The sequence below is a fragment of the Acinonyx jubatus genome, chromosome A3, assembly GCF_027475565.1.
Source record: "Acinonyx jubatus isolate Ajub_Pintada_27869175 chromosome A3, VMU_Ajub_asm_v1.0, whole genome shotgun sequence".
Classification (NCBI taxonomy): Eukaryota; Metazoa; Chordata; class Mammalia; order Carnivora; family Felidae; genus Acinonyx; species Acinonyx jubatus.
Window position 1 is genome coordinate 133,358,701 of NC_069388.1, and position 13,741 is coordinate 133,372,441.

Sequence of the window (13,741 nt, forward strand, 5' to 3'; positions counted from 1 at the left end):
CACAAGCAGGAGAGGGGCAGAGAGGGAGACACACAGAATCCCAAGCGGGCTCCAGGCTCCGAGCTGCCAGCACAGAGCCCGACATGGGGCTCGAACCCACGGGCCATGGGATCATGACCCGAGCTGAAGGCGGACGCTTAGCCGACTGAGCCACCCAGGCGCCCTGTTTTTTCCTCACTTTAAAAGCTTCATGAAATCCATTCAGCCTGTTGGCGCAATTTGCAACTAGGAGATGTTTTCCCTTTGCATTTGGTCTTTCTCATGAGCACCGTAACTGGTTAGTGGAGGAAACAGGTTTATTCCTATCAAATTTAAACTTGATGTGATCTTTTAACAGGCCCTCTAGGTAATGCACACTCTTGGAGAGAAAATGCCCAGTGGCTCAGATTCCCCCATCTTCCAAGCCTCACGCTAGCCTTTCTCCGAGATGGCATCTGGGTGGCTGGAGCCTAGAATGTCATTTAGGCCACCTTGAAGATGAGGGGAAAGGGGTCTGTCGTCAGCGTGCCCTCTCTCTAACTGGGTGTGGATTGCCCTGATGGCACAGGCAACTGAAATGTGTTTCCTTCAGCCCTTTATGATGAACTTGGCCTCAGTGGGGGGGTCTCACCAGTGTTTGGGTCTCCTGATTCTGTCTTCCATGCAGCCCCAGCCATAGTTGGCTTCATGGCCACTTTCAGTTCTGCAGCCCTTGGATCCTCCTCTCTGGGGGCTCACAGACTCTCAGGGCATGTGCAAATGTCAAGGAACTGAGAACAGTCGAGAAAGTAGATGTGGGGGCGCCTGGGTGGCTCAGTTGGTTGAACATCAGACTCTTGATTTTGCTCAGGTCACGATCTGCTCGTCGTGAGATGGAGCCCCAATCCACACCCAGGGTGGAGCCTGCTTGGGATTCTCTCCCGCTCTGTCTCTGCCCCTCCCCCGCTAGTGTGCACATGCCTTCTCTCTCTCAAAAATAAATAAACTTAAAGAAAGGAGATGTCAAGGCTTCCTTTGCTCAATCATTCTGCACAGCCTGGTTTATTTTGACAAGGCTATTCTGGGTTGGTTCAGAGAGGTTTGAGGTCGCAACTGGAGAGACTGGTGCTCTCGATGTCCCCTGGGGGTAGTTCGGGGGCAAAGCCTGGAGCAGGAAGTGGGGGGGCATGGGCCTCAACATGTCCAACCTTATTTTTTCCTCTCTGGAGCAAGCAGGATCTTCCGCTTGCCTACTGGATTCTAAGTTTCGCCATCACATAATTCGGTGTATGTTTTGCTGGGTTCTCGCTGGGTCCTTTCAGTCTGGAAACTGACGTCCTTGAGTTTTGGGAAATTTTCTCTTGGATTGTTTCCTTGATGAATTCTCCTCACTCTTTTCTCTTTATTTTTTTTCAAACATAGTTTATTATTTAGATGTTGGAAATCTGCTGTGAGGTTTTTAAATTCTAAAAGCTTTCTCTTTCTCCCTCCCTTCCTTTATCCCTCCCTTGCCCTCTTCCTTTCTTCCTTTTCTTATCTAAATATTCTTGTCTTAAAAAATAATGTGTTTTCTTTTTTCGATGCTACGTCTTTACTTCTCTTTTTGAGACGATCAACTGTTCCTTGTTTTAAAGTTCTTTTTATAGGGGCGCCTGGGTGGCTCAGTCTTGTTAAGCGTCCGACTCTTCATCTTGGCTTGGGTCACGATCCCACGGTTCGTGAGTTCGAGCTCCACCATCAGGGCTGTGTGCCGACAGTGCGGAGGCTGCTTGGGATTCTCTGTTTCCCTCTCTCTCTGCCTCTCTCTCTCTCTCTCTCAAATAAATAAATAAACTTAAAAGAAATGGAGCTCTTTTTAGAAAGTCACCATTTCTTCTAAGGTGGAGTTCTGTTTATTTGCACCTTCCCAGTAGGATGCTTTCCTCAGGTTCTGGTAACCCTGGGAGCGGCTCACGACTGATGTGTAAGACCGAAAACTTTGTGTGTAGCTTTTGATCTCATGGAGTGAAGCTCTCACCTTCTGGATTCTTGCCGTAGACACCCAGTGACCTCCGGCTCTATTTTCCCTGTCCCCTGTTCCTCTTTAAAGTGCAGATATCATAACAACTCTTCCTTGTGGAAAATCTCTCTCCCAGGACCAGGCAGGGCTGATGTTGGAGTGGTTAGCACCATGAATTCAGCCAGGACAGCATTATTTGATTTTACTTAAATACAAACAAACTTTTCAGCACCGTGATCTTTAGACAACTGAAGGGTGGAGCCTTCGGAGTCACAGCCTGTCCACCTGTGTCAGAGTCTCTCCGCCCCCCAACCAGTCTTCTTCTCCAGTAGAGTAAGGGGTTCCTACCAGGAGCTCACAGTGCAGGTACAGAGACAGAAACACACACACACCATCCGTGTCATCGCCATACTTTCTGTGGCTGGTGTAGACGGTTAAGACAAACCAGGGTATGGTTTATGTTGCCCGGGGCGTGGCAAGAGTGGCTTCAGAGATGGAAGCAAGAACCTCATACAGAATAGGTGTAAATACATGTTAAGCTGGATTGACATGAACATTTCTTGCCCAACCTGGTGCCGTGCTGTTCAGTGCCGTGTCGCTTGCCCTATTCGGTAAAGCGCTTTGATGCACTCATTTTCCTAAGTGAGCTGATGTTAGGATTCTTGTGGGCGTATACTAAGATACACAATATCTAATTTGGACCAGGGTGTTTCGTTTGGAGACTGTGCATTGGTCTAAATCTACTTTGCAAGTTTTTATTGTTAATCTTGATTTTTTTAAAAACAAAGTAACATATGTAAGGCATTTGGGCAGAAAACTTGCAAGAAATTGCATTTGGTTGGATGCCTGCTTAGGACTTAAGTCACACTAGCTGTTTTCTATTTTGTCCGACGAAGACTTGAAAAATCAATTCCGTACAGAGCAAATACATTGCATTTCCACTAGAGGGAGGAAAAGAGCCAATTTTAAATATTTCCAAGGGAGCCGTGTCCCTCCTCGGTCCTGTGCCGAGATAATCACTTCCCTCATTACACACAAACTGTGCTTGGAAAAACAACAGTGGTTTCTTTCATTTTTATTTAAATGTCTGCTCTAATGGGAGAACAAAGGACAAAACATGGAACATTTCTAGGTCAAAGTAGCACGTCTTTAAAAGTGGCTAATTTCTTGCTTCAAGAATTCTAAATACAGCCCCGGGGTCAGAAAAATATTCAAAGAAAGACCTTAGTGATCAGAGGACTCAATCTCTTTCTTTAATAGTTGTGGAAAATGAGGCCAGAGAAAGGCTTCTGCTGCCCAGGGTCATATGATTTGTTAGCCGCAGATGCGGGGATAGAGGAAGGTTTTCCAATCCTTCCTCCCGAGCTCTTTGTAACATGGGAGACGGTTGTCAGCTAATCTGATGCAGTAAATATTATAGATACACACCTCCCTAGACATATTTGTGTACATGCATATGGATGTATGTATTTTCTTCACTGTGAGGTTTATGATTTGAGATCTGGCACGAAGAAACATTCTGGGGTTTTTATGTGTACTTGTTTATTTGCTTTTAAAACCTCCCTTTCCTTATATACTCTAGACGCAAATGGCACTGCTCATGTTGGGTGCGGCTAATGGATTCCACAAGGTCCAAGCTCTTGTGATTACTGACCAATCACCAAAATACCACGGTTTAGAAAACACATCGTAAACTCTCCTGTGAAGTCTCCAAGATTTTTATTAACATGCATGACATTAATGGTTGTGCTGATGTTGCCATAATTGAGGGCGTGTCCCATTTCTCTGAAATAATAAGGCATTTGGGGGAGCTATCAAATTTCACTTTTGGCTGAACCTGGTCTATAAACTTTCCCAAATGCAATGCATTTGGTGTTCATCTTTGAGGTAGGAAAGATTATCTTCCGAGTTTTAATTGGAAAAAAAAAAACCCACCCAAATATTCTATTCTGTAGTTGTTAAAAAAAAAAAGAAAAGCCACTGATGAATCTGGACGTGTTTGAAGGCGTAAAAGAGTATTTCTTTCAACGTTTTCTGTAGTCAAAACTTCTGTTAAGGAGTTTCTTCCATGCTGCTGAATATTCTGACTCATAGCTCGGGGCTGTTGCTACCTAGAGAAATTTGCATAAAAGATGAGGTTACGGTCCAGTAGAAGATGCAGAGATCTGTTTCTAAGAATGGTGGTCATCCTTTTAATAAAACAATCGTCTTCATTTTCTATGTGCATCAATAAGAGGTGATGGGTGCAGGAAGAGGCTGTGAGCAGAGGGAGGCGTCATTCCCAACTGAGTGGCTATGTGACCTTGCCCAAGTGCCTCTATTTGGAAAACAGGATCAGGCTGGAAGGGGTCCGAGAGCTTCCCACTTCTCCAGGCCATGACTTCACAACTGCATAATGGATTGGATCCACTTAGAGTCCTAAATCCCTTATGATTTTTATCAGGATCAGCACAGGATGTGTTGTTTGGTGCCCTTTCGTTGCCATCTCAAGAACTTGGGAAAGCACGGTGTGGGCACGTACTGCATTACGTCACGCCTTGCTTCCCACAAAACCTTTAGGTAAGTTAGTCTTTTATTTAAAAAAGTCCCTTTAAGTTCCCTAGGGAAATCTAACGTGACGTGGTGTGGCTGGCGAGGACCACTTCTCAGCAGTGCTGGCACCTCCACTCAGTGGAGCCCCCATGTTCCTCCTTAGGAACTGCGCCAATGACCTCTTCACTGGTACTTCTGCCTACACACTACTGCCCCCTAGAGTCTCCTGTTTGCATAGCACCCAACCTGATCCTTCCAGGCCACCTCGTACATCACACTCGGGGCTTCATTTTGGTCTTTTTTCAAGTCTCTGTTTAGCATTACTCGTAAGAAAGGCCTTCCCCATCGTCTGGCCTAAACTACCATTCATCTTTCTCTTCTCTTTAGCTCTGACTCGTCACTACAAGTCTCTACCTGTGTCTCTGTCTATGCCTGCGTCTCTGTCCACATTTGTTTGTTTGTTTGTTTGTTTGTTTTATTATTGAAAGACAGACAGAGACAGAGCATGAGCTGGGCAGACAGAGGAGGAGACCCAGAATCCGAAGCAGGCTCCAGGCTCCGAGCTGTCAGCACAGCGCCCATGCGGGGCTCGAACTCACGAACCGTGAGATCATGACCTGAGTCGAAGTCGGACGCCCAACCGACTGAGCCACCCAGGCGCCCCTCCGTCCACATTTACATCTATCATATCCACATCCATGGCTCTATCTGTACCTGTATGCATATCTATACGTGTATATCCATACCGTAACTACATACTTATATCCATAACTATATCCACAACAATATTTATATCCGTATCTATAACTGTATCTCTTTCCCTTTGCATGTCTATAACTCTATCCATAATATATACATGTTCATTTGTGCTTCTGTGCTAGAATGCACACTCCATGGAGCCAGGGGCATTGTTTGCTCATTGCTGTAACCTCAGTGCCTAGAACAGTGCCCAGCATATAACAGGAGTCCAATAAGTATTTGCCCAATGGATGAAGGATCTCCTCCTGTCAGACCTGGGCTGGGATTTGAGTTTTGGCTACTTTATGAGCTCTGTGGACAAGCTACTTAACTTCAGTGTGACTTCATTTTCTCATTTCTGCATCAAAGACATCATCCTTTTCTTCAGATTATCTGATGTGAGAGAGAAATCAGACACTACGATGAAAAGGAGCGATCAGTCCTTGCCCAGACAAGACAGTGTGTTACGGTTAATTCTCTTCCTTCTCCTTCTATCTTGCTGAGCATCTCTGGACTCTCACAGATGTCTGGGCTCAACGAAAAACACATCTCTTAATATTCACTGCTGAGTTATTTTGCGAGCTGGCAAACTGAGACTCTCCAGCCCTGGAGTTGTGTCAACATATACATTATTTTCCACAGGAGGATTGCCACAGCGCAGAGCAAATTTATCCGAGAGTTTACGCACGACGACGGTCCACATCTTTTCTCACAGTCAAGAACATTGGTGGCTTATTATTGAATTTTACTAATAAAGAAAAATGAAGAGTTAAGAGCTACCCCTTTATCATCCAGGTAACAAGAGCTTAAGCATTTGCCCCGTGACCCAACACAAGAGACAGCCCAGCAGATTTTATAAACGAAAAACTTTCAAGAAGACCTGTTTCCATTTGTAGTTAAAAACCAACTTCTTTTCCAACAGAGAATGTTTGTCTCTTAGAAGTTGGAGTCACTGTAGTCGATGAAAAGAGCACGAAGCATCTGCTAAGTGTTTCACGTGCATTATTGTATGTGTTGTTCACATTAAAACCTAGGAATCATCTACTGCTGTTGTAATCGGTGAAGATACAGTCTTTGGAGTAGCAGGAAATCAAGTGACACAGGCACAAATTATTTTACAGGCGCAAAAAGTCTCCTTTAAGGAGCCAGTTCCATATTGTAAAGGTGAGCTGCGTTTGGCTGAGGACCGCGAAACCCAATCGAATGGACATCGATTTCACGCATTTGAAGAAAAGGCCTCATCTGAGTGTCGGGAAACGGCCAGCCTGGGGTTGTTCTTAATGTGAACCCGCGTCCCGCCTTCGCGTGAAGACCTTTGTCAGGCCTGCTTTTGGCTTCAAGTGGTCTTTCTCCATCGACTAAAATCTTCCTGGAAGATATCACACACGTTTATCGTATTTCCCAGAAGATCCCAGGTTCTCTGGGTCCGTATATATGAATTATCTAGAGTGCAGTTAAATGTCACAGAGTCATACAAGCTGTTTTAATTAATAGGATTCATAAGTGCTCACTGGAAGTCAGCACTATAGGATCCATTTTTTTCGAGCTGACATTTATGTAGCACTCTTTAACATTTAAAATATATTGTCTCATTTTATTGTCCCAACAAGACTGTAAAGTGGTTGAGTAGGAGAGAGGTCTCTTCTTCCCTCCTCTCCTCCCCTCCCCCCTCCCTTCCTCCCTCCCTTTCTTTTCCTTCCCTCCCTCCCTTTCTTTTCCTTCCCTCCCTCCCTCCTTCCCTCCCTCTTTCCCTTCCTCTCTCCCTTCCTTCTTTCCTTCCTTTCTTCCTCCCTCCCTCCCTCCCTCCCTTCCTTCCTTGTATCCTTCCCTCCTTCCCTCCCTCCTTCCTTCCTTCCTTCCTTTCTTCCTTCCTTCCTTCTTTCCTTCCCTCCTTCTTTCTATCCTTCCCTTCTTCCTTCCTTCCTTCCTTCCTTCCTTCCTTCCTTCCTTCCTTCCTTCCTTCCTTTTTTCCTTCTTTCTTTCTTCTTTCATGAAGAAATGGAAAGTCAAGTGGTATTTAACACGATGGAAAGTGCTGGAACTCTAGAGACCTAGGTAGCTTTTTCTGTGAGGTGTGGTCAGACCCCTCAAGAAAGGCACATCACCACCAGGTCAGGCTGTGATGGCGTGGGGTAGGATGCTGGCCGTCCCTGCTGAGGCTGCAGGCACTCTGCGGGGTCCTGTTCGCCTCCAGGGACACGCTGCTGGTGGAAGAGGAATCTGGAGACCAGGGTCCGGGGCCAGGAGTGTCATTAAGTAGCTGAATAAATTCGGAGGAATCACCTGACTGCTGTGGTGTGCCATTCTCTCATCTGTTAGGGAGGGAGTTACATTTTGTTCACGGAAGCATATGCCTGCAGCTGTCATTTCCTGCCGGTGGTGGTGCCGAACTCCTTACAAACATGAACTTGTTCAGTTTTCCGGACACCCTATGAGGCAGGTAACACGGTGACCCTCATTTTACTGATCGGTAAACAAAGACACAAGGGGGCTCAGGAGCTCGCTCGAGGCTGCGGGCCGGCTAGTGCCTGGCCGAGTAAGGATTTGGTTCTGAGCAGGGATTCAGTTCTAAGCAGCCTGGCTCCATAGCTTGGCTTTTCAATTCTATGCTCTCTCTCTCTTCTCTCTCTTCTCTCTCTCTCTTTTTCAAAGTTTATTTATCTTGAGAGAGAGAGAGAGAGCACATGCGTGGGTGGGGTGTGTGGCAGAGAGAGGGAGAGAGAGAATCCCAAGCAGGCTCCACACTGTCAGCACAGAGCCCGATGAGGGTCTCGATCCCACGGACCACGAGATCATGACCTGAGCTGAAAGCAAGAGTCGCACGCTCAGCCGACTGGGCCACCCAGGCGCCCCATCTGCGCTCTGCCTTTTGGTACCGGAGAGTGAGTCCCCTGGCGCCCTCCCGTCTGAGGAGTACGATTAAATGAGATGAGATTTCGGCCAGCATGGAAAGCTCCTCTTCTGATCCTTCGCATCGAGCCGCTCACGCCTGTCTCTTGTCCCGCCTTCGCTTCAGGCAGGTGTCCCACTGGAAGCATCCACCGCGCTGTTCAGCCTGGACGAGGCCTCGCTCGCGGAGGCGGGCCCCGGCTGACACCAGGATTTGCGTTTCTGAACTCCTGGAGGTCTGCAGGCGGCCACGTGGGTGGGGGGCCGGCCCAGGGCTCCCTCTCTGTCCTCACGAACACCTCTCCTGTCCTGTTGCCTCAAGCCGCCTCTACTGATGACACCGAGCGGAGTCACCAGCCCCCAGCTCTGTCAGGATCCCAGATTTGTAGGTTAAGCAGCAGCCGCAAGCACGCGTCCTCACTTGCTCACCCGTCTGCCCTCTCCCCGCCCCTGGAGTCTGGAACCTTGTCTATGCAAGAGGCAGGGCGCTGAACCCACACCGAGGCCATTCAGTTCCCGCCCTTCCCTCTCCCCTCCCGTTTCAGTTCTGTGCCCTGTGAGGGGCACACAGGACGCCGTGACCTTTTCTCTGCAGGCAGTTCTTGGGCTTCTGAGGCTCTTTCTTTTTTTCAGGCAAAATACATCTTATTCCTTTAACTGTTGCTGTAGATCTGAACTTCCCATATGCTGCTGGCCTTTGTCACCCCCAAGTCGGATGCGTGCTACACAGTATCCTCACCCTCTCTCTTAAAAAAAAATTAACGTTTATTTATTTGAGAGAGAGAGAGAGAGAACGAGCGGGAGAGGGCCAGATGTGAGCTCATGACCTGAGCTGAAGCCGGGCCCCTAACCCCCTGAGCCACCCAGGCGCCCTTCACCTTCTCTCTTAAACTCTGTCTCTCTGGTCAACCCAGGTCTGTGTGGTCCGTGACCTCTCCTGCCTGGGGCTCCCTGGAGTCTGGGACACTTCCTCCTTTTTTGGCCCTTCCTGTGCCGTCCCTGTGTCCCTGATGTGAAATGACCTGTGTTTGTCACTTCCTGTCCTCTTGCTGTCTTCCCAGCTTTTAACTGGACACTCGCCTCCTGTCTGTGACTCTGCTCCAACTACTCACTCGATCCCCTAACTTTTCTGAAAACGACCTCGCTGGTTAAGAGCCGTCACTCGATCTCTTTTCTTTCTTCATGAGTAAAATAACTCCACACGGATATATGTTTTGTTTTCTGTGCGTTAAAACACGTGGTAGCTTAATGCATGTTTTTTATACTTTGGTTGTTTTTACTTAAAATGCATCTTGGAACTTTTTCACAAGAGAACACAGGTGTGTATTTAATCCATTTTCCTATCCATTTAGTGTTTCGTCGTATGTGTAAATCCTAAGTTATTTAACAGATTCGTCTAAAAATTTTTTTAATTAAAAAATTTTTGTTATTATTTTTTCTAATCCAGGTTAGTTAACAAGTGGTGTAATGTTGGTTTTAGGAGTGGGATGTAGTGATTCATCACCTACGTACAAAACCCAGTGCTCATCACAAGTGTCCTCCTTAATGCCCATCCCCCATCTAGCCCATCCCCCACCCCCTCCCCTCCAGCCACCCTCAGTTTGTTCTCTGTATTTAAGAGTCACTTATGGTTTGCGTCCCTCTCTTTTTAGCTTAGCTTTCTTTCCCTTCCCCTATGTTCATCTGTTGCGTTTCTTAAATTCCACATAGGAGTGAAATCTCACGGCGTTTATATCTCTCTGACTTTGTTCACTTAGTGCAATACACTCTGGTTCCATTCGCACTGTTGCAAATGGCAGTATTTTATTCTTTTTGATGGCTGACTGGTAGTCCATTATATCTATATCTATATGTCTCTATCTATCTACATATATATGCCACATGTTCTTTATCCACTCGTCAGTTGATGGACATTTGGGCTCTTTAAATTCTTTTATTTTTTCAATTCCAGTATCGTTAACATAGAGTGTTGTATTCGTTTCAGGGGTACAAGGTAGCGATTCAACACTTCCGTACATTGGCCGGTGCTCCTCGCAAGGGCCCTCCTTAATCCCCTTCATCTCTTACACCCATCCTCCCCCCGCCTTCCTTTGGTGGCCACTAGTTTGCTGTCTATAGTTAAGAGTCTGTTTTCGTTTGTTTGTCTCTTTTGTATCTTTGTATTGAACATATTCTTGACCGTTGTTGCCAGCTATTAGCTGTAATAATCAGGTGCAGCAAATGCACCCCAGTGTGTGTTTGCATGTGTGTGCGTGTGCAGGTGTGTGTGTGCAGGTGTGCACATGTGTGTGAGTATATGTGTATGCTTACATATATTGGGTATTTCTGAGAGTATGTCTGTAGAATTAAGTGTGTAACAAAGTAACCACGGAGTCAAATAATATATTCATTTTATTCATTTTTAATTTATTCAAAATTGACCGATTTAGCATCCAAAAATGTGTTCCAATTTAGTGACACCAACGGTGTATGATGTTCCCCCATCTTAATTTTTGCAAGTTGTAGAGGTAAACAATCCTACCACCTTGTTTTAATGTGTATTTCTAAAATATAAATGAAGCTGAGGAATGCCTGGGTGGCCCAGTCAGTTAAGCGTCCGACTTCGGCTCAGGTCATGATCTCACGGTTTGTGGGTTCGAGCCCCTCATTGGGCTCTGTGCTGACAGCTCAGAGCCTGGAGCCTGCTTTGGACTCTGTGTCTCCCTCTCTCTCTGCCCCTCCCCCATTTATGCTCAGTTTCTCTCTCTCTCTCTCTCTCTCTCAAAAATAAACATTAAAAAATTTTAAATGACGCCGAGAATCAATTTATGTTTCTAAGTGTTTTGTATTGCTTTTTCTGTCCACGTACTTCACCAAAGCGTTCTGTTGGGCCTCTGTCTTTTTATAATATTGCTTTATGAGATTTATTTATATATTTAGGCATTAGTCCTATGTCATATGTGTTCTAAATATTTTGCCAGTTTGGTTTTGTGCTATTTTCTGTGTACAAGTATTACATTTTTTATGTACTGAAATCTTGTCCTTAATGATTTCTTTATTTTCTAAAAAGACATATTTTAAAGCAGTTTTTCTATGGAGCACCTGGGTGGCTCAGCCGGTTAAATGTCCAAGTCTTAATCTCAGCTTAGGTGTTGATCTCAGCGTTGTGAATTCAAGCCCCATGTTGGGCTCCTTAAAAAAAAAAAAAAAAAGGTTTCCTTTTTTTTTAACGTTTATTTATTTTTGAGACAGAGAGAAAGCATGAACGGGGGAGGGTCAGAGAGAGGGAGACATAGAATCTGAAACAGGCTCCAGGCTCTGAGCTGTCAGCACAGAGCCCGACGCGGGGCTCGAACTCACGGACCGCGAGATCATGACCTGAGCCGAAGTCGGCCGCTTAACTGACTGAGCCACCCAGGCGCCCCAAAAAAGGTTTTCTTAACTCCACTATAAATGAGAGAAATTTTACATCCTAATTTTCTCCTGGTTTGTGATTTTAATCCGTTTGAAATGATTTTAGTATTAGAATATGTATTTATTTTTCTCTTCACCTATCTCATGAATTATTTTGATGGTAAGAGCTAATTTTTGACTTCTTTGAAACCTACCTAAGATGTGGTAAAATATTTGGCATATACGTGATACTAAATACTCTATTGCCCCAACGATACATACTTGCTTTAATAAATATGAAACAGTACCACTGACGTGTAGGAACAGCTAACAAAGGAATAACAGCTACCATTTGTTGGACAGTTACTATGTGCTGGGCGGATGCTCTACAAGATTCTACCCATTTTTAAGTCCTACAAGGTATGTATGCGTACTTGTCTCGGTCTTACACATAAGGGCATAAATGATCTCGAGATCACACATCTTAAAAGTGGCAGAGCTTGGATCTGAATACGCGCTGGTATATCTTCAAAATCACGAGGTTTTCCAACATCCGTTGCCGTTGGTAACAGTGGAGAGAGGAGGTGAATGATGCACGGATATATGAAGTCACCTCTTTCTGGCCCAGGAACTGGAATTTATAGTCCTACAGGCTCAGTCTTCACATCAAATATTTTATTGAATTGGATTTAAACCTCTTCACTGTCTCGTGAACCTGATGAGGTAAGACCTAGTAAATGCTTCGTGTTGGCTTTTGTCCCAGCGCAGTGGATACGAGCACTTTACAGTGATAATTTCCTCCTAATTGGTTGTAACGAATGCACTGCCATTCTGGAATTTGTCACTTACCGAAATGGACCCTAGCAAATGGAGCTTGTTCTCCATCTAAATGTAAATTCACACACACTAAAAAACAGCCTGGTGGAGACACCAGCGAGGTAAAGGGAAAAGGTGACCCCGAAGGACATGCCTGAGTGGGCAGGAGGTGACCTAGTGAGAAGGCCACCTTGCGCTAAATCCTGTTTGGTTGAGGGAGGATGGCCAAAAAAGCAGGACTCTAGAATCCTCTGCGAGAAGTCGGTCTTGTCTCCCGGGTTAGTCTTTCCTCTTCGTAGATCTGTTTTATTGTAAGTGGAATGCGGAGGCTCTGTCGGGTCTGTGGTTTCCATGGCAAATAGTATTCAAACCACTGGGAGTGAGGGTCCCCCAGGGTGCCTCCAGCCGCCACATGCTGTGATCGCACGGTTCCTCCCCGTCTCCAGTGGTCCCAGATGCACCTGCTCTGAGGGAGGTCAGTGTGGCGAGCGCGGTGTGCATCGCAGGACGTGGTTTTCCAGGACCTCCTCGCCGACCGGGGGCAAAACAGAAGAGCAGGGGAGGGTGTCATAAAGGGAAGCGGGGGGGGAGGGGAGGCGGCCTGGGTTAGTCTTGGCACGTCCAGGGAGCAAGTAAGCAAACACTCGAGGGGCAGCCAGCCCACTGAAGGGAGCCAATGTAGCGGAGGGCATAACGGAGGGCACCTGTGCCCCACGGTGGTGAGAACATGCGGTGCGCCTGCCTGCCCCAGTTGAGGCAGGCACGGCTTTTTCAGCGAGGGGGGCATCCGGTTACAGGAAGGGGCCAGGAGCCTTAGGGGGAAGGCACCAGTGACACAGCAAGGCATTGAGGTGCCATGAAACTTTCAGATAAAGAGACACGTTTTGCTTTCTTTTTGTAAAAAGCCCCAAATAGCAACGAATGAATCTCTCACTCTCCCTGTGTCTCTCTCAGTCTCTCTATCTCTGTCTGTCTGTCTCTCTCATCTATCGTCTGTTGAGCGGTAATTTTCCAGTAATCCAGGGGTCTTAAGGTTTCCACACCAACGGTAGCAAAATCGCATAAGAAGTGTGGATGTTAGTGTGAATCCTCACTAATCTTGGGCTAGGCTGAGACCCATAAGACAGAGAGAGAGAGAGAGAGAGAGAGAGAGAGAGAGAGAGAGAGGAATTCAGAAAGATTTGCAAGGGTCCTTTTTTGGGCTGGTGGGAAATTAGCAGATTACTTAACCTGTCCGAATATCCTTTGTCAGAACAGTTCGGAGGGATTTAGGTTAACCTTAGGTTCCTGAAGCTAATCACGTCTACTTTCCCAGTCTGTTTTGGTGTCTGTGGTATTGCACAGGCTGACCCCACCTCTGCTGCCCCTGCACATCCGTGTGGACACTGCGGTCACGACTTGACGCCGTGTCCTGTTCCCTTAGGCAAACGGAGCCCA